The sequence below is a fragment of the Panthera onca genome, chromosome D1 (genome assembly GCF_046562875.1).
Source record: "Panthera onca isolate mPanOnc1 chromosome D1, mPanOnc1 haplotype 2, whole genome shotgun sequence".
NCBI lineage: Eukaryota > Metazoa > Chordata > Mammalia > Carnivora > Felidae > Panthera > Panthera onca.
The window spans coordinates 22,128,978-22,155,226 of record NC_138348.1 but is presented as its reverse complement, the minus strand read 5'-3'; the positions used below and the strand labels follow the sequence as shown (position 1 = coordinate 22,155,226).

General features: G+C 38.3%; 1 protein-coding gene across 10 annotated transcripts in view; it reads right to left on the bottom strand.

The window, feature by feature from the left end:
- The window catches only part of LRRC4C (leucine rich repeat containing 4C), a 1,194,683-nt gene that overhangs the window by 24,874 nt on the left and 1,143,560 nt on the right, over window positions 1–26,249 (bottom strand). The window lies entirely within an intron of this gene.

The following is a 26,249-nucleotide window of genomic DNA, read 5'->3' as shown; positions in this document are numbered from 1 at the left end:
TGGTTTTGTTTGGAACAGATAACGCAAGTAAATGTGCTTCTCAAACTTCAAAGCAACATACCGCTAGTGAATATTATTCTTATTACATAAGTACAACTGACTATAATGAAATTTTATTTCAGAGATGATCTGTGGATTTTCTGTTATTGGTTTTAAAAGACATGTAACTCAATTGTATAGAAACTTTCCCCAAGTCTCATGGTTGCAAGAACTTCAGATAGGACACATCATGAAATGTGAGTGACAAGTTAACAGGTCAGGGGTTTATGAAAATGTGAAAGCAAGGAGGTGGGTAACAATCAGTGTGTGTAGGGGGGCAAAGAAAAGGTGGGAGGAGAAAACTCATGTTAATTGTTAAATAAGTAGCCAATTCTCAGTTCTCATATTAGACAAGAATTAGCAGTATTTGACATAGTGACCACCCTGTCTTTTCTGAAACATTGTCTGCACTTGGCTGCTGGGAAACCACACTCTCAATTCTCCTTCTACCTCATTGGTTAATCTGCTCTGCCTCCATCACTAGTTGTGCCTTATCTCTTGGCCTATGAAACCCTGGAGTGCACCAGAACTCAGTTAGTGGACCTATTCTTTGTCTATACTCATTCTCCAAGTGATCCCATGGTGGCTTTAAATGCTATCGACAAACATATACCTCCAGCCTGTAGTACAGACTTATACATATAACTGCTAACTTGAGACCTCCAATGGAGGCATCGAAAATCAATCTGTCTAAAATAACACTCTTGATTCCAACTCGACATCCATTCCCAATAATTTTCTAATAGCAACTCCAGTCGTTCATGCATTCATTCAACAAAAAATTTTAAGCTCCTACCGGTAGATATGCCAAGCACCATTCCGGGGATCATCCTCTGAGCAGCTCAGACCAAAGTCCCCCTAAATCTCCATTTTTTCACTTCATACTCACTACTGCATCCTGTTACCTCTACACCCTATCACCTTGACACTCTATTGCCTACACATTGGAAATCCTGTATATTAAGAATCTTGTCACTTTTCTTCACTTCCACTGCTACATCCTAGTCCATTTTCTATCTGTATAATTCAGTGATTCCTATAGCCTGGTCCAATATCTGGTGTCTCTGCTTCTCTTTGTGTGCTTCTTCAGTTTTATCTCACACATGGAGGGGTCCTATCGGACCCCTTATATTATACATTACAGATTAGATAATTTCCTCATATATATTATCCTGTCTGACCCTCATAATTATGGGAGGTAGGCAGAAATAGGTTATACTTTTCCATTTTGCAGATGAGAATGTTAAAGTGTATAAGGAAGTTAAGTAATGTGATCAAGTTTCGAGGGGACAAGACTAATATATGATAACTGTTACACAAGAAGTTAAGTGTTTAGAGATCTAAGCTAGTGCTCTGCCTAATATATAGTCTTTCAACGTGAACAAGCTAAGGAAGGGAAAGAGGTACTTAAGCCATTAATCATTACAAGGTTCTCTAAATTTGTAGGAACCTGCTTTTTTGTGCTTTTTTTAAAAACACATTGCACAATATGGCAATAATAAAAAGAACATTTATTGAGCAATTATCAACTACTGTGTTAGCCATCCATGATGTACTTGCCTATCATGTGTCTTTCTGCATCTTTAGACAACATGCTCTGTTGAGATTGGCACTATATTCCATTTTATGTGCATGTATAGCCCAGTAACTGCCATACAGTATATGCTTAATAAATGTTTCTTGGATAAGTGAATTAAATAGCTTACTTGGTTATATACAGAAAGAACCAACTGAACGTACACGCTGAATCTGAATCACACAATCCATCAGTATATAAAATTATAGAATTATAACATTCATCAGTATGTAAAATCATAAACTTTCCATATTCTAAATCAAAAACTATTGGTATCAGCAATTTCTTATGGTTCAAGCTAAGTTTCCAAAGAGGGACAGTGATTTTGGAAATGTACAATTTGTCAATCAAATTTCTGGAATTCATGGACATCCTTTCAGTTTACTTCTGTTTATATAAACTTTCATGTACCAATCAAGGGAAAAAGAGCCAATAATTTTATTTCAATGCAAAGTCTCCTAACTTCAGATAGTCAATCTGTGGAACAGTAATTACAAACAAAACCAGAATAAGGACACTCAGTACTGAGTTATAAAAGGTTCATTTTCTATTGATTACCTATAGCAGGGTCCGCAAGCATAGAGCAGACAGGACACTTGCTCTGCCATAGCTTTAAAATCCAATAGGACAGCCATTCATACATCATGGAAAACTGAGGTGTCCATGCTGGTTTTTCTTAATAAAGCTGCTCAAATATTATTAATTCTCAATAGTTCTATTCTGACTTGCTCCTTTGTCATCTGACTTGCCCAAAGAGAGAATTAACCACATACATATCATTTTTTCATAGTATTTTCTTGATTGTACCACTTATCACCATGTGAGAACCAAGACATCCTATTAATCAACTGCTACTGTAGAACACTGTGTTGGGAATACACAAAAAATAAAAATTTTAAAGTAAAGGGAAGTGAGTATCTGAAGTAGAGATATGCATATAAAATATAAAATATACTTTATATATTATACAAACATTTTATAAATATAAATAATATATAAATATTTTATATGCCACTTAAATATCTCTTTCGCTGCTAGTGGTATCCTAGTTTAACACTGGAGATCAGGATGTGTGGGAATAGGGGAGGATACAACAAAAGTGTCCTTGATTTTCAAATAACAGCACCAAGTCGACCTCCTGCTCTAACCGATCTAAATCTATGGTCTGAAAGGACACATGCTACTGTGGTCTGTGTAAATGTGGCATTCATCTTCATGAGTGTACAGATGAAGAATGGATCAGGACTGGCACAGTCATGAGTGACTTATTCCATTCCTCATCACAAGTGAAGATAAATGACACAAAATATCAACCACCATGCATTATATATATTTTATTCCACATTTACTCCCACAGACACAAACATACAGGAGGCCTTTTTTTCAACCTGATTGTTTTTTTGTTTTCAAAATATACAGCTAACAATAACAACAGAGAACCTCTGGGAAAGTCAGAGGCAATGAAAAATGCTAAAGTAACTTCTACAGGACAAGCTTTACCCGGTGAGGGGATATGTCAACAGACCTTATCTCTGAGAACTCTAAAATGGCTGCATGCCTCCAAATAGGATTTCACGGGTCTCTGGCTGCTGTCATTAAGCTAATGTTATGAGAAATCACAAAGACCCTCCAAGGATACTGCACTAGATTACTTTCCCACCTGTGGAAAATTCACTAAGATGGTGATTCTAACAGAATAGCTTCCAAGACCTCCTGATTACACAGTAGTCCTTCTTGGTTTACTTTATTCTCAGATGACATTCTTTATCCTCCGATGATGTGCATTCCTTAACTTGTGAGTTGGATTAGGATGTCCTCATTAAGCTTCTTAAACAGCTGGTAAGGTAGAAAAAAGGCTAAATAATGGCATCACCAGGGATATTCTTCCCTCCCCACCCTCATACCTAGATAACGTGGGTACTCAGTGTCAGCCTACCTTTGTATATGGCCTCTTTTAGGTTACAATGCTGTAGTACCATTGAGATCATATGGGATCATTTTAAATTATTGCATTCAGACTTAAGCCTAATTTGAAGCTGGCCCTGTTTGGAAGGATCTAGTCCCCTAGATCTAGTTCCCTAAAAATTGCATCTAGATTATTAGAAAGCCAAGTTTTCTTTTCACCAGAGCGATTGAGAGTCATGGTCTTTGTCTCCTATTGCCCGTGCCTGACTTTTCCCAATGTTGTGAGTCCCACTTTCCAGTTAATAGTGGGCAATGGACTCCAGCTACAGGCAGAACAAATCCTGGCCATCTTCTGTAGCTTTATTCTCACACTCCACCTCATGACATTGTTGTTCCAGATTTAGCTCTGATCTTACGCTCTAATAGCTTATACTCTATACACCACTTTGGGAAATTGTACCAATTGAGCCCCAAGACCATGCCTCCATATGTATCTGTGATCTCTTATGAGATTCCTGTCCTCTTCTGTAAGTCTAAGTCTTTGGTAGTATAACATAACCCAGATCCCAGGACCTCAATGACCAAGGACCTGGCTTGTTTCTTAAAGTGCTAGATATCCAGCATATCACCTTAATCCTCATCAGAATTGATAGCCTTCTGTTATATATCTCATTCAACATTAATTAAATGCTTACTGAATATCTGGGACTACTCTAGACTCCGAATTCTGAAATGAGTCAGACAGTGAGAAACTCTCACTTCACAGAGCATCCCCCCTTAGGGGTTAGACAGATAACAAACCAGAAAAGATCAGGTAGAGATAAGTATTGAAATGAAAATAAAAGAGTGACAAGATAGGGAATTACTGAAGGGAAATATTACATTGATTTGGTCTAGTAATATCCCTCTGCAAAAGAAACAGTTATGGTGCCTGGGTGGCTCAGTAGATTAAGTGTTTGATTCCTAGTTTTGGCTCAGGTAATGATCTCATGGTTGGTGAGTTTGAGCCCCGCATGGGAGTCTGTGCTAGTGGTGCAGAGCCTGCTTTGGATTCTCTCTCTCTCTCTCTCTCTCTCTGTCTCTTTCTGCCCCTCCCCTGTTCTCTCTCTCTCTCTCAAAATAAATAAATAAACTTAAAAGAAAACAAACACTTAACTTAAATAATAAAAAGATCTAGAAGAAACCACTGCAGGTAGAGAAGGCAGCTAATATAGAGGCTCCAAGTTTGAGGGAGTGCTAAGGGCTAAATGTTTGTGTCCCCCGCCTTGAATTCATATGTTAAATTCCAATGCTGAATGAGATGGTATTAGGGGGTGGGCCTTTGGGAAGTACTTAAGTCATTAGGATGAAGTGCTCCTGAATGGAATTGGTACCTTTAAAAAAAGAGACTTCAGAAATCTCTGTTGCTCCTTCTTCCACATGAAGACATGAGAGTCTGCAACCTGGAAGAGGGCCATGGTGACTCCCTATATCTGATTTCATTCCTCCAGAACTATGAGAAATACATTTCTGTTCCTTATAAGCTACCTGGTCTGTGGGGTTTTGTTGCAGCAGGCCAAACAGACAAACACAAGAAGCATGTTATACTTAAAGAATAGCAAGGGGGAGAAAGAGGCTACTCTAGTAGGAATAAAGTAGGCAAGCATAAGAGTAGGAGATGTGGATGGAGAGTGTGTTTGTTTCCTTTGGTCTCCACAACAAGTATTGCACCCTGATGGCTTAAAACAACAGAAATTGACTCTTTCCCACTTATGGAGGTCAGAGGCCTAAAACTGAGATGCAAGCAGGACTCTCCAAAGACTTTAGGGGAGAATTCTTTCTTGCTGTTTCCAGCTCCAGTGGCTCCAGATTTTCTTTGTTTTGTGGACACATAACTCTGATCTCTGCCTCCGATGGCCTTCTTCTCTTTTCCATATGTCTTTCCTATGGGTTGTCTTCCATAAGAACATTTGCCACTGCATTTAGGGCCCAAGTGGATAACCCAGGATGATCTCACCTCAAGGCCCTCAATTTAATTACATATGGAAATATAATTTTCCAAATAAGGTCACATCTATAGGTTCTGGAAGTTTGGATGTGGACATATCTTTTAGGAAGCCACCATTCAATCCACTACAGAGAGTTAGCCCTGCTGAGCCAGGGAAAACAATTTCTTCGTATTCTGTATGCAATGACCAGCTCTTGCAGAGTCTCACATTGGAAAATAATACAGTCTGGTTCAGACTTTTAAGCTATCACTCTGGCTATACATGAGAAGTGATTGAAGGGGTCGACAGCAGATCAGTAGTGCATGTGAGAGTGGCTTGATACTCAGTGGCAGCAGTAAGAATAGAGAGAATTAGAAAATTAAAGATTATTTCTGGAGGCGGCATCAAGAATATCTGCTTAGGAATAACATATGGGGATGGTGGTTAAAGAAACCAAAACAACTACCTCATGCCACCGACCCAGTACAATTGTCCAAATATCATCTGCTCTTGAACTCACCACTGCCATGTTCCATATGCCCTGTAAGAAGAGTATTTGTGTGAAGGGATCACCTCTACTTCCCTAGCTATTCTTAGACCTTTGAAAATATTATCCTCTCTGGGACAAGTCTAGCTCTTGTCCCAGTTCCTATGGCTGGGTGTGCTTTGTCTAACTTTACTTCAAGAGTCTGCCCTTCCAGTAACCGATCTCATTTTAAAACAAGGCTTTTGCAATTCTTTCTCATTCCAATACAGTTCCCTGGGGCATCCAAGCAGAAGGTGAGTGATTTGGTTATACCCTGAAAATGGTACACCATTCAGATTATTCCCTGGAATGTGAGAGATTTACCCATTCTCTTCAGGTCAAGGGAACTGAAAACTCTCCGGGAACAGATCTAACAAAGTTTCAGAGCCTAATTATACAACGATTACCATGTCAGGAGCCTACATATGGTCTGTACTTAAACCCCTAGAGAACTATAGCTTCTGTATTGTCTTTCTACTTCAGGGACTCCTTATGAATAAACAAAGCGACTGGCTTAATAAAAACAATACTTATTCTGCTAGTTATGTTTTCTGAAGAAATTAGGATTTCAAGTCAAGTATAATTTATCTCCTTAAATAATTTCAAGTCAAGTATAACGTATCTCCTTCATGAGATTGAAGTTCTGATAGAGAACAGAGCCTTAAAGTGTCCTGAGTAGCATGCTAAAGGTAGAGATAAGAGATAGCAGTGGGCTGGGGCGCCTGGGTGGCGCAGTCGGTTAAGCGTCCGACTTCAGCCAGGTCATGATCTCACGGTCCGTGAGTTCGAGCCCCGCGTCGGGCTCTGGGCTGATGGCTCGGAGCCTGGAGCCTGTTTCCGATTCTGTGTCTCCCTCTCTCTCTGTCCCTCCCCCGTTCATGCTCTGTCTCTCTCTGTCCCAAAAATAAAAAAAAATAAACGTTGAAAAAAAAAAGAGATAGCAGTGGGCTAAAGTTCATAAGTGAAATCCCTATTAATAAAGGCCAAATTTTCATCTTGAGCAAGCCATTTTATGGGATTGTGGCTGGCAGCCTAATAATATACTGTTGGGTTCTAGGGGAAAAATAAAGCAACATGAGATCTTTCTCCTTTTTCCCTGACCTCATTCCCCATGAGCCGTTCCCACAAGACATTCCAGAGTGCCTGCGTAGTATTTCTTCTTCTAAGGGCCATAATAAGCTTATTTTTAAATAGGCTCAAGTTTTCAGAATGACTTCAACTTTCAGTTTTGATTTCAAAATGACATTTATCTGCAACTATATTTTCAATGTATCATTTATGGTATATAATTGTTCTTTTGTCCCTTAAATGCATACTCAATTTTAGGATTTGGTATTCTAAAACCAACAGTATTTAGAAATAGTCTTATTAGAGCAAGCTTAAAGCATAGCAAGAAGATACAGGCCTTCCTTGGAGAACACCACAGTGAAGTGACTAATGCAATAAAACACATCAAATGAAAATTTGGGTTTCCCAGTGCATATACCAGTTCTGTTTATACTATACTTAGTCTATTTAGTATGCAATAGCATTATGTCTAAAAAAATGTACGTACCTTGACTGAAAATACGGTTTTCCTTAAAAAAAATAAAAACTAACCATATTTGAGCTTTTGGAGAGTTGGAATCACCGATTAAAGATCACCGTAACAAATATAACAACAAAAACATTTGAAATAGTGTGAGAATTACAAAATGTGACAGGGACATGAACTTAGCAAATGTGGTTGGAAAAATGGCAACAACAGACTTTCCTGACGCAGGGTTGCCACAAACCTTCAACTTGTAAAAAGACAAACAAACAAATAAAAACAAAAACAAGCAAAAAACACATACCATCAAATCAGTATCTGTGAAATGCGACAAAGCAGAGCACAATAATGGGGCATGCCTGTACATTCCCAGGCGTGTGAATATTTGGCAAGGGTGAACATGGGGCTGCTCCTCTCTGGTTAGACCATCCATGCATCTGAAAGATCTTTAATATAGTCCAATATAACCCCAAGTGGTAATTGTGTAGAAATACAGGTCACCAACCTAACATTCATCAGCAAGTGGAAAAACGTTGTTGATGTTTACACTGACGTGTAGTTCTGTTCTTACTTTGGGTTTGTTTAAATGAGAGCTACTGTCTTTGTCATGAAGGCTGTATCAAATCCACTGTGGGTTAAGAGTAGAAAAAGAGGGGGACCTAGGTGGCTCAGTTGGTTAAGCATCCAGCTCTTGATTTTGGCTCAGGTCATGATCTCAGGGTTTGTGATATGGAGCCCCGCATCATGTCAGTGCGGTATGCTTGGGATTCTCTTTCTCCCTCCCTGCCTGCCCCTCGCCTATTCCATGCTTTGTGTCTCAAAATAAATAAATAAACATGACAAGTAGAAAAAGATTGTAAGAGAGAAAAACTTCCTAGTTGATGAATATTTGTCTCTTTACTCATTCATTTACTCCTTAACTATTTTGTTATCGTTGAGTCACCTAAACCGTACTGAGCACAAAATGATTAAGTGGGAATGGGGCAGATAGTGGAGTTGGGTGGATATTAACTATGCTGCACTGCACCGCAAAAGAGTGAAGTCCCCGTGTCTCCATAGAGGGAAACTTCCCTTGCAGATGGAAATTTGGTCATTGATTTTTTTTTTTTTTTTCACACTCAAGAGTCTAAAATCCTCCTCCCATTGTGACTGCTTGGAGAATCCTGACCAGGATAGGCGTCTCGGATGTCGGGGAGAATTTTCAAATTGGAATTAGAGAAGCCATTCCCAGGTTAATGAGCGCAGAGCACAGGCATTTTGAGGAGTTTATTTGGAGAAAGGAAACGTCTGCAGAAATCAAGTGATTAAGATGTGATACTCAAAGCGAACTCTGAGCGATCTCATTAGCAGAGACTAAGAATAGTCTACAAATGTAATAAGAGCCCTGATACAAGGTCACAAACATCCCAATGCAAGCCAGATGTGTGGGACCCAGTAAAGAGAAAGATGGAGAACCTGATCAGGAAATAATCTTCCCTAGAAGAGAAGAGGGTTTCTTCCCAAGTCCTAATGGAGGAAGATCCAGAAATGCATATGAAACTTTCCAATGCCTATTATTCATAGTTCTCCAGATGTGCATATGTATATTATGTATATTTTTCTTCCATGATATGGATTCAATTATTCTGAATTAATTTAAGTAACTCCTGTACAAATGTCAGCTTCTCACAGATTTTCCTTCAGAAACTTCCCTAAAAGGACCCCTTAATCACCTGCATACTGTTTCTCATCTCCTTTCTCTGAAATTACATTATTTACTTTCCTCTTTTTAAAACTATATTCTTGCTTTCAGAAGACTATAAGATTCATGCATAGAGGGGCATTATATAGCTTATTCACTATCTTATTTCTTATGCCTAGAATAATGTTTGGTACATGATAAGTCACTCAGATAATTATTAAATCAAAAACACTAAGAACCGTTCTCACATCTTCATAAAATCAACTATAAACTATACCTAAACGACACCTCTCTGCATTGTTACACAAATGAGAGAATATTGAAATGGTGGTTTTAGCTAAGGAACCAAGACATAGAAGATGATACATTTCAAAGAGGGCACAAATTTACAGTGGTGGTTGTCATATATTTGCACAGCTAATAATCTCTTGTTAATAATCTCTCACAAAGACATCACTGAACCAGAGAAGGCTCATGAAGAGGATTTCTTTGGAGACCTATACTGTGAGTTCTACTCCTAAGGAAAGTGGTAGGTAGTCTCTACGGCCTAACCCTCAGCTTACTTAGGGGCATTAGGAATATTAGAGAATTTTCTGAGGAACTTTCAGTGGGTTATGACTTACTATTACCAATTCCAAGACCAATTCCAAAAAGAATTCCAAGGATTTCTATCCTTCACCTCAAGACTAAGAATATAAGGCTGTGATGGCACAGTAGAGTAGACATAGGAGGGTGGTATCTAAATCCCATCTGAAAAAATCTCAAAAGCAAGAGACCAAATGTTGATCACACATATGAGGGAGTTGATGAGACAGCCTTAAAGATATTTTGGATCCTGTGCAAAAGGGTTGCTTGATGAGGTAAACAACTTACCAGAGGGAATCTGAAAGTATTTCTGGATGTCTAGGAGCTGATGGAGTAAGTGATATGTCAGGGAAGAGAGTCTCACTCTCACCAAAGCAAATGTGGGAAAAGTCAAAGAGAAGGGGTCGGTCACCAAAGAACACATGTAGAAGAAAGCTACCCTAAGAAAGTCAATTTCAAATGTCTGGCAAATCCAAAGATTTTGATATCAAGTCAAGACAGCACCAGGCAAGTAAAAGCTATTATGCCCAACACCTAACTCCTTTCCCTAACCATGATACAACAAATAAAAGTCAGGATTAGAGGTAGGCAGATGGGAGAAGAGAAAGAATAGAAGGTTCTGTGACAATACAGAGAAGAAACCAGCAATGTCCATTCCCCAGTCTGCGACATCAGGCTTCCTACTTGAAATCGGGACTATGTTGGGGAAGGCAGGAATCTTAGTATTGAAATAAGTTCAAAGTTTTGAATATTATATAACTTGGATATGTCAATTACTTTCCATGGTGTCTTACATTACATAAACATTTCCAGATAGTTTTCATCTAAGTGCAGAAGAAAAAACTAGACCCAATGAATAAATTTTAAATGGGAGAAAAAAAATGAAATCTCCTTATAATTACATCTACAGTTTGTATTAGTTCAAAATGATAGTTATAATAATTTTACTGAATTCAAAATCACAAGGGGTCCACAGTATGAATTTTCAGATAGAAATCCACTCTCAGATTTTAAATTTCAAATTTTAACCTTATTTCTGTCTGGTTTTGCTTCACATTTTGCTAATGTTTGATAATGAAGACAACAGCAGTTTTTGAAAAAAGGGCTCTCAAATTGATTCATATGAATTATTTTGTAATCAGCAATAAACAATTCCTAGTGCTTAAATATTTTTAAAGTATCTGGTATTTCTAAAAGAGATCATGACAGAGGATACATCCAGGAGTTTTTCTTTTTTTTTTTTTTTTTGAAAATTAGAGGCAATAAATAATTCTTGTCTTATTGTCTGGATCATACACTACTACAGAAAAATGTAAAGGACCTAAAAAAATAAGATAAAATATCCATATATGTGTGTGTGTAGACTTGGGAGTGGGTGAAATACATAAGACACAGATGTTTGGAAAATACAAAATGGTAAATACTTTTGGTAAAAAAGAAAAAAATAAACAAATAATAAGGCATTGAAGGGGCGCCTGGGTGGCTCAGTCGGTTAAGCATCTGACTTCAGCTCAGGTCATGATCTCGAGGTTTGTGAGTTTGAGCCTGAATTGGGCTCTGTGCTGACAGCTCAGAGCCTGGAGACTGCTTCGGATTCTGTGTCTCTCTCTCTCTCTGCCCCTCCCATGCTCATTCATTCTCTCTCTCTCTCTCTCTCTCTCAAAAAATAAACACTACTTTTTTTTTTTTTTTTTAATAAGGCATTGAATGGGACCTCTCCCATTGCAGTAGAGTACTTCTTGTTAGCCTCAATGGGTATTTGTGAGTTCTCATGTTTTTAGAAAAGAGTAGACCAGAAATAATTACGATATAATTTTACCTAATGTAGGGCTTGCACAACTTTTTGGACTTTGTGTTTGGTTGTTCATTTTTAATGTCTGTCCCAGATTTTCCCTTTTCTTGACTCTTTTTATAGGAGTGTTTGAAACATCAATTTCCTGTATTAATCAGCTGATCTGACTGACCAAAGGTTGAAAAAAGGCCAAGTTGCAAGCCTGTCCCAACTTAATATTTGCAAAAAATATAGGCTTTTGGTGTCTCTAAAAGCTGGCAAGGCAAGAAAGAGAAATGCAATTTTAAAGTATTATTAACAGAAAAAACCCCCACAAACATTTACATTCTAATTTATGTGGATAAACCCCACCCTACATAGAAGTTTTTGTTGCAATTCATATGTTCTCACACCAACCGATTTGAAAATATTGCCACATATTCTATGCTCTGTGCAGAGCTACAGAGACAAAAGCAATCGAGATTGTGATAGGTTTGTCCCTTCCTCATTATTGATTTGCAATCCTAGAAACCATTGCCGATGGTGAAGGAGAGAAATGGGGAAGCGAAGCAAAGGTAGGAATTTTACCCCCACATTTGTCCCTGGAGACCATAAAAACTATAAAGACTCTAATCTGGCTAAGAACTCAATATTTTAAATATTCATGAATGAGTGCAAGGGGACAATGGATCATACTCATAGTTCCCATTATTTAACTTCTTTTTTTTTTTTTCAACTTTTTTTTTTTTTTTTTTTTTAAATTTATTTTTGGGACAGAGCGAGACAGAGCATGAACGGGGCAGGGGCAGAGAGAGAGGGAGACACAGAATCGGAAACAGGCTCCAGGCTCCGAGCCATCAGCCCAGAGCCTGACGCGGGGCTCGAACTCACGGACCGCGAGATCGTGACCTGGCTGAAGTCGGACGCTTAACCGACTGCGCCACCCAGGCGCCCCCCATTATTTAACTTCTTACTCATCGTCATCATCTTTTTATTATCTGGAAAACTGGTTCTGGGAAAAAAAAAAAAGACTGACCATTTGTACCAGATGTCATTTGCAGTCCCAATTTTGTTGTCTCCTCTCCAGGGACTCAGTCTGACCTTCATTAGCTCATAAACATCCCAGCTGCAAATTCTCTTCACCTTTGCTTCCCTTTTGGCATTTTTCTTTGGTGGAAAGGTTAAAGGAAAATGGATTCTAAGAATTTTTGGTACAGAATTGGAGAAGGAGACACAAATGGAATGGATTTAAAAAAATGCTTCCTTTAGGCCCAGGGTAAGAGAGAGGGCAAGGCAATGCCTGTTTGATTATCTTTGCTCTCTCTTGAAGATTACAATTTCTCCCCACTATTATGGGAGTTAGCAGGTTGCTCTGTAATTATTCTTTTGCCTGAGTAACAACCCCTTCCCCACCATTAGATTGTGAACTTCTTGAAGAAACCTGCAAGGGTTTTGTCATCTCTGTAGCCACAAGTTTTTTCTGCTTATTTCCTCATTTTGTTGTGTTTTTGGGGGCCAAGTACTATGCCCAACTCTCTCTGTAAGGCGTGTCATTTCCATCCACTTCAATGGGAAAGTAATAGTGACTTAATAAGGTTAACCAACTTGGTGAAAGCTGGTAAGACAGTTTTCCTGTCCAGGCTGTCCAAATTCAAAGATGGGCATTTTAACTTGTATTTCTAAGTACCTATTCAGAAAGAAAGGCTTGGAAAATCTTTACTGTGATCACTTTCATGAAACAGGATTGAACTCCCAACTTCCTCATAGCCTTTCTGGATGAGATGTTCTCATTTGCCATCTCACCCCATCTGCAAGCTTCATTATCCCTCTAATCACGTCCACTACCTATCTCTTCTGTCTTTTGTCTTCTATTATAGTTTTGTTAAAGGGCAGCAACCATATTGCAGCTAGTCTTGATTAAGCAGACACGCCATTTGTCAGGGAGCCAAGCAGGAAAAGTCCTTATAGTGGTCCCCTTAAGCCACTGCTTGGCATGTTTCCCAGAAAGCACAGTGCATCTTATCCATACTCAATCCACCATACCATGTGCAAGAACATTTATACCCATTAAAAGTTTCAGATCTATTTTGAAGCAAATTTTATAATACAGCCCAGAGAGAATGATAGTTTCACGTTATCTTGAAGGTTTGATTTTAATAAGGATTGGCTGTCTCTCAGAGGGTTTAGAACAAAGCGAACGGCATTTCAAAAGGAGTCACCACATCCTTTGATGTTCTAAATCTTTTCTGATTCATACTGTAGGTGAGAGTAAGGTAATATAAACTCCCTCCTAAAGAAATCACTGGGTTGTAACATATCTACACTATAAAGACATTTGGTGGCAAGGTATCAATGTATATATTGAACTGTGGCTGATTTCAATTCTATAGTAGGATGTGAAATTAAAAGAACATACATAAATATTTGTATCTATGTATGTGTGAATATGTGTATATTCTGAAATTCAGTATGTTGTCATATATAAATTAGACTGTAAGTTGCTTCTAGACTCAATATATCCTATAAATAGAAATTGCTTATAATAACATAACAGCAATTATGCTTACCAGGTTAGAAATACCAACTAAAAGGGGGCATGTGGGTGGCTCAGTTGGTTAAGCATCCGACTCTTGATTTCTGCTCAGGTCACAATCGCACAGTTCATGAGTTCAAGCCTCGCATCAGGCTCTGTGCTGACAGCATGGAGCTTTCTTGGAATCCTATCTCACCCTCTCTCTCTCTGCCCCTCCCTTGTTTGCTCTCTCCCTTTGTCAAAATAAATAAAAATAAACTTTAAGAAAAAAAGAAATACCAAGTAAAAGAAAACTCTCAAGCCATGTGTAGTAGGCACAATTTGAGGATGACCCTAAGCCACACCACTGAATACTCTCCCCACCCTCTAAGTATGAGCAGGGTTTGTAACTTGCTTCCAACCAATGTAAAATTACAACAGTGGCAGGACAGTCACTATCTTGATTGGAGTACATTATATGGCAAAGGTAACAGAAGGTTATGCCTACAATTACATGATGCTATGTAAGACCTGTCTTAGGAGACTGCAGTGAGAGAGTCACCTGCTGGCCTTAAGGAATTAACCTGCCATGTTGTTGTAAAAGGGCCACGTGGCAAGAAATTGTAAGTGGCCTCTAGCTGCTGAGCGTGTGGCCCTGTGGACAGCCAGCAATGAAGCCTAAGTCCTGAGCTACAAGGAATTGAATCTTGCCAATAACTCCTTTAACTCAGAAAAGAACCCCAAGCTTCATCTAGACCCTGGCCAATACTTTGATTGAAGCTCTCTGAACACCTGAACTGAAGACCCTATCAAGTTGTGTCCAGAATCCTACCCCCAGAAATTGAGATAACAAATATATGTTGTTTTAAGCTAATACATTTGTAGTAATTTGTAACACAGCAATAGGAAACTTATATATATGTGTATATATATATATACGTATATATATACGTATACATATATGTATATATATAGTCTATTTATTTCTTGAAATTACAGAGGCCACATTTCAATCATTAGCAAAACTATCTCCTTTCAATAATTCAGTAGAATCTGAATAGAAAATGTTCTTGGGGGGGGGGGGGAGAAAAGACACCCTAAATTAGATATTATAGGTTATGAATTAAGTGGACATAGGTATGTCCTGTGGATGCTGTGGGAAGAATTTATAATTGATACCCGTCTGGTAATTAAAGCTCAGGGCATGTTACCAAAGTAGAATATAAATATATTTCTCTAGAAGTCTTAAAAATATATTTTAAAAAATCTCCCTCAAAGTAAAAATATGCACAGATATTTATTAGAAAACCATGCATCATACAAATATAAGCTTAAGGAATTTGTTCTGTGGTGGGCAAAATTATGAATGCGAAACATGACATACAACCTAGTATATCATTTTCAGGTATGTGTCTTTTTTTTTTTTTTTAAACATTTATTTATTTTTGAGACAGAGAGAGACAGAGCATGAACGGGGGAGGGTCAGAGAGAGAGGGAGACACAGAATCCGAAACAGGCTTCAGGCTCTGAGCTGTCAGCACAGAGCCTGACGCGGGGCTCGAACTCACAGACCGCGAGATCATGACCTGAGCTGAAGTCGGCCGCTTAACCGACTGAGCCACCCAGGCGCCCCCAGGTATGTGTCTTCATGTGTGTCTATGTGTATCTGTGTATGAGTCTGCAAGTGCCTTTATGCCCACGGTAGTATGTGCCTATATATGCTTCTGCGTATGTGTATGTACGTGTCTGAGTATATACCTCTGTCCTTGTTTGAATCTGAGTACTGTGGGAGTCTATGTGTGTATCTGCATGGGGCAGAGTATGTGTATCTGTCTGTGTGTGTCTGTGTATCCATGGGTGTGAGGAGGCCTGGAGAAATGGGAAAAAAAGACAAAGGGACCTCTTTAGAGGACTTCATAAATATTAATAAGCAATAGAGAGGAAAAAACAAACAAAAAACATTGACTTTGTACCCTGTAATCTAGTATTAGTTCCAATTCTGCAATATACAATTGACTCTTGAACAATGTGGGATAAGTCACACTGACCCCCATGTAGTCAAAAATCCATGTATAACCTCTGACCTCCACAAAACTTTACTAATAGGCCACTGTTGACTGGAAGCCTTACCAATAACATAAACAATTGGTTAACACATATTTTGCATGTTATATGTATTATATACTATATTCTACAATAAATTAAGCTAGAGAAAAAAATGTTCAGAAAATCATAGGAAGAGCAAATAACATTTACAGTACTGTACTGTATTTATAGAAAAAAAAAACCTGCATGTAAGTAGACCCACACAGTTCAAATTGGTGTTATCCAAAGGTCAACTGTATTAGCCCTGTGACTTTGGTAACCTGCTTCAATTCTGAGACTTATTTTTCCTACATAAAAATTTTAATTAGATTGTAAAAATTAAAACAATCCCTCTGCTAGTGAAAGTATAAGCTGGTCCAACCACTTTAGAATAAAGTTTGATTGTATTGAATAAACCTGAACATATTCACGCCTATGACCCAAAAATTCCAGTCCTAGGTATCTATCGCCAATACAAACATGAGTGTATGTTTACCAAAGGCACACGTTAGAACACACAGAGCATTGTGATTTAGTCCTCATAAGCCCAAACTAGAACTGTCCCAATGACCATCAGCAAATGAATGGATCAGGCACTGAATGGGATACGATGTAGAAATGAGAATGAGCAAACCTATATAGTCTCACAACAATATGAATGGATCTCACAAATATAGTGGGAACACATGAAGCTGAGTACAAAAGAGTATCATATGATTTATATAAAGTGCACAAACAAGTAAATGTAATCTAAATAGGCGAACTTAGTCTGGACCCTTAGAAGTCCTGATAGTGATCATCCTTGGGGACTGCATAAGGTGGGGGCTGGGGGGCAGGGGCCGAGGTAAGGACATTTGTCAGCTTCCTATCGTGGGCACTGGTTACCTGAGTGCATTTAATTTGTGAAATGCAGTTGGATATGTATGCTTCTGATATGTGTACTTTTTCTTGTTAGAACATTAAATATTAATATAAATTTTTTAAAGCTCTCATACTGTCAGGATGAATGTGATGTGAACAAGTTGCATCAGTGCAGTTCTACAAGAAAATGGTTTTCAAACTGGGTAATGACCACTAGGTGGTCACGAAATCAATTTATGGATCATGACCTGAATTAACCACAACGAAAGAGAATAGAACAGAAAATATCAGAGTGCATTGCATAGTGGAAACTGTTTTGTGAAATATACGTGTTTTTAACTGTGTTATAAATATATGTGTTCATAACTGGGTAGAGATGTCAAATGTACTTTTATTGTGTGTCACAGCCAAAAAGGGTTGAAATTATTGCTAGACATACCCGTGATGTGAGTACATGTAGCAGCATCCTGGGTTCCCTGAATGCCTCCTGCATATCCTTCTCTACATTATGACCCCTTGGACCAGAGAATCACTCAGTCCACGTGGATAAAATGAAGACGCACTTCATCTGGGCAATTCCAGAGTACAATTAAGGCACTTCTACTATATATCCATCAGTAATATTAACCATCGGATTTATCATTCCTGACTATTCACCAGAACACCTAGAGCTTTCCACCCAGAATAGGGCCTATAATACTCCCAATTCCGACCACAACAGGGAAAATTGCTGTCTTCCAAATCGAAGCTTTTTCTTGAAAGTCCACAGACTCTGTTTCAACCATTTTTCTCTGTAACACTGTAGCAGAAGCAGCAAGTGGTAGCACTGTGTATCAGTGAAGACGCAGAATGGAAAATATTGCTCATTTGCATATTCCCAAAATAATGGGATGGAGATAATAATTAATAGCTATTTTTATACCCCTTGATTTAATTAATTCCAGCTAAGATGTTTGTAAACATGTGATGTTATGTTTGGATAAATGTGTCAATGTGAAAATTAGTCACTAATACAAGGCACTAAGGAAAAATAAAAAAACTCCACTAGCAGAAGGCGGGCCTAGGTAGTTCCCCATGTCCCAGTTTGGGACATGTTTACCCAGAGAAATCAGTAGTGGTGATATTCTATGACAAAACAGGCTCTGGAGAGACACTGGGAAAGCAGGCCAAGTAGAATAAAGGGGTGGACAACTGCATAGGGTGAGACATGTTACTGGAGTCCTGGTAAAATTCAGATTTAATGCTGGGTAGAAAGGGGCCATTTCTTGAGGTGGGGGCCATTCTGCTTCAAAGCCATTTATGGATACCATTCTTCCCCAAGGAAAGAAGATTTGAGATAAGGAAACAAAGGAGGGAACATGATTAGAGGGGAGATTGTTTTACTGAGGGTCAGAGGTTATTCCAAGGCTCCTGGCAAAATCAAATGGTGACTAAATTTGTTTGAAGGAGGACTGTTCAAAGGGGCAAAGATAAGGTGTGCAAGATCATCAAATTTTAGGGGTGCCTGGGTGGCTCAGTCGGTCAAGCGTCCAACTTCAGCCCAGGTCGTGATCTCGAGGTTCTGAGTTTGAGCCCCATGTCTGGCTCTATGCTGACAGCTCAGAGCCTGGAGCCTGCTTCATATTCTGGTCTCCCTCTCTGTCCCTCCGCCACTCGCACTGTGTGTGTGTGTATGTGTGTGTGTGTGTGTGTGTGTGTGTGTGTGTGTTTCTCTCAAAAATAAACATTAAAAAATTTTTAAAAAGACTAAAATTTTAAAAAGACTAAAATTTTAGGGAAAGCCATTTAGATTGGACACAAGTGACAAAGAGGGAAAAGAAAAAGGTAGGGATGCACAATGGCCAACGTAACAAGATGGTTTTGGACTGAGGGGCTCTCTCAGATTTGCTCTAGTCTGGCTCCAAACCTCCCCCATGTTTCAAGTTAATGAACCCACTTCACATCTGTGTGGATTAGTCATATTAAATAGAAGGAAAGGACCCTGAAAATCTCCACAGCATGCAGGGGCATTCCTTGGAGCTTATTAAAGCTGGAAGCACAGAGGACAAAGGCTTCCTGCCTTCTCGGCAGCCAAAGGCGTCCTGCCCTGTGACAGGTCAGAAGGGGAAGAGAGACCTCATATGGGAGCTAATGATCACAGCCCTGCTTAGCTAATTAATGCACTGACTCATGTGGCGTAAAGACACAACTTAAAAGGCTCCACACCAGCTGAGGAGTCTGGGCTGGGGGAGAAAGGGAGCATGGAATCTTTTACATAACACGAATGAAGGAGAATCTTTAATTGTCTGTTAATTACATCTTTTAAATATATAATTTCTGATCAGTGCAGGTAGGCAAAATCAAATCAGTGCTACCATGACATGGCGGTTCTATTTTAATTAGAAGCCATCACCTTTGTATTATTACTTCACATAAGGGCAAAGGCTGGAGTCACTGGGATCTCATATTTACTTCAGCTTTTCCCTTTTAACTTTCCTATGAACAATTCTAACAACAGACATTTATTTATAAAACAGCTGCAAAAAACCATTTTAGTTCACAACAGTATAAAAACTAATGAGTATGCCCTCACATGGATTTATACACCTTTATATGAATACATTTATATACACCATATGTGAATATAAGTTCCTGAGAATATATAACATTGAGAGTTATTTTTCTGAGGTGTTGTAAGCTCTAAGTAGGACCCTGGTGTTCTGAAAGAGTTTATGTATCCTGTGAACTGAGTCATTGGCCAATGTGTAGGTAGTTCTTTTCACAGAAACAGTTTCAATATTATTCCATCAGAGAGAAATTCTGGTCCAGGAGAGGATACAATGTATTAATATACATGCATATATTAGTTTAAAACTCTGCCTGGGGAATCCTTAGAGCATATGAGATACGGTTTTGATGTATAAATATTTGGGAGGTGGGGAGAGTCAACACTAAAGTATGAACATTACATGAAATATATTTATTTGATTACTTAGCAAATTTTCACCACAGGGATGTGCAAATTTTGTCTCTTAGTAGGTATATGAATGTTTGTGTGTATATATAGCTCACATATATATGTATATATTTGCAATGTAGTACTTTGATGAAGCCTGCTGAACATGCTATGTTTATAGCTGGGAAAAACAAGCACATGTTTGTCAGTTGAGATTCCATTTATCTTTCTGTTGTGGAGAGTTAGAATCTGTTATCTACGATGGACCTTACCCTATAACTGTCCTGACCTAGTCTCTTATTTAAAACAGAAAAAAAAAAGATATAAATTGCAACATCACCAGTGAAATTCACACTTCACATCATTTCTGTATAGGCACTAATTATACATAAAGACAGGTCATTTTGTTTCAACCAAACCCAGACTCGTGTTGATTACTGCTATATTATTAGAACGTTAATTTGGGAACTTTCTAATTATCTTTCCCTTTTGCAGACACAAGCTAATGTTAGACTTTAGTTATGAGACACATTTAATTTCTTTTGTGTAAAGGATACATTAGGAATGCTAGCATGGTTTTCTGATAATATAATGCATGTAGTGGTCCCTGATAAAGCCTGAACATGAGGTATTATTAGATACAGAGTCCTGTTTTTGCCATGCCCAAAACCTACCTAAAGAGGTGGTACGTGTGAGTGGGCTTCTGAATATTTGTGTACATCTTCCTGCGACCCAACACACACATACGAATTTTTAGAAGTAGAAACAGTTTCCTTGATGAGCCATCACACTACCTCTGCTTTGCTCAGTGTAGTCATAGCTGCACATTAGTTTGGATGCTAACTCTGTTCCAGCGGTAAACGCAAAAGCAGAAAACATTGTGCACCCAAGGAGATGTTTTAGAGGGCCCACTTAGTGAAAACATCTCCAGTGCCTGTTTTGTTTATTTTTATTTATTTTTTAAAAACAAATTTAACGTTTATTTTTGAGAGAGAGAGAGAGAGAGAGCAAGTGAGGGAGGGGCAGAGAGAGGAGGACACACAGAATCCAAACGAGGCTCCGAGCTGTCAGCACAGAGTCAGATGCGGGGCTCGAACTCACAAACCATGAAATCATGACCTGAGCCAAAGTCAGATGCTTTCAACCGACTAAGCCACCCAGGTGCCCCTGCAGTGCCTATTCTAAATCAAAACTTCAAAATGGCATCTTCGGTGAAAGTAAGCTACTCATTGTCCAGTGAACTAAAGGGGCATATGCCTCACAATGGAGATACATGAAGAGAACAGAAAAAAGTAGGAATAACCAGAGAGGAAAGGAAAAGGGGATGGAAGAAAACATGAGATAAAGAATGGAGGATGTTCCAGAATATCAGCAGAGTGCAATAGAAGCTACGCTAATGTGTGCAAGGTTAGGCAGATGCTATAAGAAATCCAAGGTCTATTGTACATACTATTTTGTTGCTAAGACATTAGAAATCCAAGGTATGAGAAAAGAAACATTCTAACTGGTGACCTAGTGGGAGTTTACCTGTGGATTAACAATTCTGCCTCTGAAATCTCAGGCTCACTTTGTCTTCCCAACAAACGAGCAAGAAATAAAACGAGGGTATTTTTGTTCACAAAGCGATAGATATAATCTGAAGAGGATGTCTGTGATTACACTTTTCAGGGACAAGGCATTAAATTAAAGCAGGCTGCTTTACTTGCAGAACTTCTCAGACCCTTCTACATGCTAATGTGACAGGCGGGAAAGGCAAGCAATATATCGTGAGAAAGTGGATCAAGCCTCCCTTCATACAAAGCATTTACATTTATTTTTGCTCCCCAAAGCTTATTTTGGGAAGAGCTGAATTAATTTTTTCAGTTAAGATATCTAACAATATCTTAGACTAAAAAGAACGCACGATTTGCAAAAGCCATTAAAAAAAAACCCTCCTGAAAATGTTACTCTAGCATTACTTTAGGAATTGATTTTTACATTGTTTGGTGGATTTCGGTAATTATTGTAACAACCTAATTTGATCACAAACTGATTTCTACATTTTTTTGTCGTTTCTGCATGTTGATATCATTTACTTAATGCATGAAATAAAATCACTCAGAAGTGCAGCATTAAACTTAGCTTTAAAAGCTTAACATATCAGAATTTAGAGAAGCAGGGTAAAAATATTTGAAAAAAAATTCTAGTAATAACTAGAATTATCTAGAGACTTGTGGATCTAGGGCATTGCTTTTTGCTACACCTACTAATTAAATGAAGCAAAGCATTAAAATGGTTTACATTGTGCTTGACACATATAAGAACCTATTAGAAGTACCTATTTTCAGTTATTATTGATATTTTTATGCCATATATAATTTAAATACTAGGATCTTTATGAGTATGGAAATGACTTCCTAGAAGTAAGGAAAAGGAACTAAGTGGTAACCTTACTTAGTACTTACAGAGGTAATCAGTTTCAAATGAGGTCATTAGAGTGGGTGTCAGTCTGAAACAACATGTGTCCTCCTGCAAAGGGGACATGCAAAGAGGGGTGAATATGTGAGGACACCCAGGGCAGAGAAAGCCATGTGACTGCAGTGATGTATCTATAAGCCATGGAACACCACAAATTCCAAGAAACACTAGAAACTCAAGGAAGCAAGGAAGAATTCTTCCCTAGAACAGTCACAGACAGCATGGTCCTACCCCGACCTTGACTTCAGACTTCTGGCCTCCGGAAGTGTGAGGCAATACATTTCTGTTGTTTTAAACGACCCGGTTTGTGACAGCCCTAGTAAACTGGTAGACAGTGTTGGTCATTTTCTTTGTAGCATCTGTGACAACTGCAATCATTTATCTGTTTTTTTGGTTTTTTTTTTTGTTTTTTTTTTTTTGCCTATTTTCAGCCTTGGAATGGAAACTCAAGAAGGGGCAGGGATCTTGCTCATGTGGTTATCTGTCGTATCACCTGGTTCTAGGAGACTTTCTGGCAGAGATTTGGTGTTCAATATATTCACCATCAATTAATGGATAGTATAATTGAAGGGAAACACTGATCAAGCTTTAGGGACAAGCAACAAGAACACCTACAATCATTCATTACTAGTTGGTGTGTTTGCTTGTTTGCTTTTTCTACTCTAAGTATCCTTTAAATCCAAGACTTCCCAGGAGTACCATTAATAGTATGACTGTCTACAAACGTCCATATATTGTTATAGAACTAAAACCTCAGTGGATCTTACTTAGGGCTCAGAGAATTATAGAATATCACTGATGCTCCATAGGAAGAGGAAAAAGCAAAGAATCTTTTGAAAGAAAAGTATGATAAAAATAGAAACTACTTTCTGCCACCCATCCCATACATGATCACACATGGATCAATTGTTGATGAGAAACTCGATCACAGATATTTTTAAATCAAGCCACTTGGTAAATACTCACAGTGGTAAAATATGTTATCTGTCTTTCATTTGGGGAGGCATGGAGGTATTACTATTAAAAGCACAGGTTCTGGAATCGAGAACCCTCGTTAGAGTTCAGGCTCCTTTACTTACAAACTCTATGATCTTGTACATGCTGCATTCTCTTCTAGACCTCAGTTTTTCCCATCCCCTACCCCTTGACAGAAAAAAGGCAAGAAACAATAGTACCTACCCTAAAATGTTAATGGGAAAGTGATGATGTTTGCAAAGTATTAGCACACTAAACACACAGTAAAAATGCAGTAAATGTTGTCATTGTCAGAGTTCTCTGGTCACAGATTCCACTGACAAAATTGATGTCTTGTAGTATGTGATAAACACAAATTTAAAATATATTCTTTAACTCACACATGAATGAAATATTGCAGGTGTACAATGTAAACCTATTTTTACTTCTGTTGGCCTTGACCACTAACTTAGGGTTCATTGATTTAAATGGAATTAAAGACCAGGAATCACTTTAGCATGTAGAAGTCATATACCCAGGCTATTGTTTAATCTCCAAATAACTGATTTATCTAAAAATGCTGAAGAAACACAAAATATTCTTTCCCAAAATTCTCATCTGAGCATGTTAGAAGGCCAAAGACATCTACGATTCATGATGAATCTAAAGAAGGATTCAGCTGTGTGTGTGTGTGTGTGTGTGTGTGTGTTATTTTTTTTCTGCATAAAGCCATATTTATGAAGCAGACACAGGAAGAGTTCCACGTGTGTTTTTAAATTTTCTTCCTATGTTATAACAGCAGTCTAGTCTTTTACCAGATGACAATACTAACCACAGAGACACAGGAAAAAGTGCAATGGTCATAACAATAGCCAATGGATTTTTTACTGCATTATAGTTGATAAAGGATTTTTCTACTCATTAGCTTACTTGATCCTCTTAGTATACAGGTCAAATAATTACAGGTAATATTTCCATTTCAAAGTAGGGGGAACTGAGGTCAAATGCTTTTATTAAAGTCAGAGAGCTACTCTGTCATAGAGATGGTACTAAATCTGTAATTTTCAACCTCAAATCTCCTTTCCTCCCATTATAACTTGCTGCAATAATTATGTAATAAGTGAGATGCACAGATTGATGATCTAGAGAGAAACTGCATGAATATATCTAGTCCTACCATTTCAAGGTAAGATAATTTTAGATTATCAGCTTTGAAAGCTTTACATCTTGCCCATCTTGAGTTCTAATACCATAAAACTGTGGCTGCATAATAGACTTAATTGTGTTAAACTTATATGATACTATTTACCCACAAAGCAAGAGACTTAATGTCACTGACTAAATTTGCCATTACATGAAAATTCAGAAAGTTGCTTAGATATTCTAAATGATCTCAAAATTCATAGCAAAATTGGTAAAAAAGGTGGTGAATGGTTGTTTTGCTGTCTTAGCTCAGTGAACAAGGAAAACTAGAAATCATGTCCTGCTTATCTCTGGGAAATCTTCCACTTGGTCAAAGTCCCAGCTTAATTCTTCTACCCAGACAAAACAGTGTCTAAATCCAGGCTGACAGGCCACCCAGGGAAATGATTCAAAGTCAGAGCCTCATCTTTCAGGGGATGCTAGAGACGGTCTCATATCATGGCAGCCTCGAACTGCACACCAGTCTCTTCTATAGAGTGATGGTAATTTCTCACCATCTGGATAACCAGACCCTGACCCTTTAGTACTGCTGCAGACGTACTAAATGCAAAAGCTTGTCCTTGATTAGCTCCAGGAACCCAATCAATCCCCAAGCACCACAGGCTCACTGAAAGCTTCCAGAACACAAGGTCTCCTCCCTATAGATGCAGTTTGCAGCATTTCAGTACTTGATTACATACTGTCTTCTGCTCTCTATTTGTTTTGTGTATTCCCATTCTGTTTCTCCAACACATTCCTTAGTCATTTAATTCACTTTTCATTCCTGAAGTGCCTCATCCTGTCACTATTATGCACATGAATTCAATGACTCTGAGCTATGCTCTGAACTAGATTCTGGGGCTATAAACGCGATGGATCAAGAAGCTTTGTCCTTTAGAAGCTCCCGATGTACTAATAGAGACCCTCACATTTATAGCTTACACTGATAAAATACAAGAACTATGTGGGCAGGATAAACACATCGTTTGGGGAGTTTAAGAGAGAATGAGATGACATAATAATCAATGTGATGATCCCTGGTAGAAAAGAAGGATGGGATTAAGCAAGGGTATTTCAGGTAAGAAAAATATGACCAAATTAACCTAGTTTTAATTTTTTTAATATTTATTTTTGAGAGAGACAATACTTCTGGATTGTCTTCCCACCTGTCAGCACGGAGCACAATGCTGGGCTCGAACTCACGAACCATGCAACCATGACCTGAGCCAAAGTTGGACCCTCAACTGACTCAGCCTCCAGGCGCCTCAAATTCACCTAGTTTTAAAGAGTAGGTTTGGCATGTTTTAACAATGTCACATGGTGCAGTGAGACTGCACTACAGAATGAAGATATTTAACTGAATGGTATTACATAGTAAAGGAAACTGAATACTTCTGGATTGTCTTCCCTGCTCTAATGTAAACTCATTGAGTGCAGAGACAATGTGTTTCCTTCAATGCTTCATTACCAGTATATAGCACAGTGTATGGCAAATAGTAGCTATTTAGGAACCTTTTTTGTTTCAAATAACTAGATGAATGAATGAATCAATGACCAAGAGACAAAGAAAGCCCAGCATGATATTCAAGCAAGGGAATAACAAATAGATTGGGTCTTAAAAGACAACTTTAGGTTCTACCTTGATTTTTTCCTTCTAATTTTAAATGTGCTCCTTTTATAAC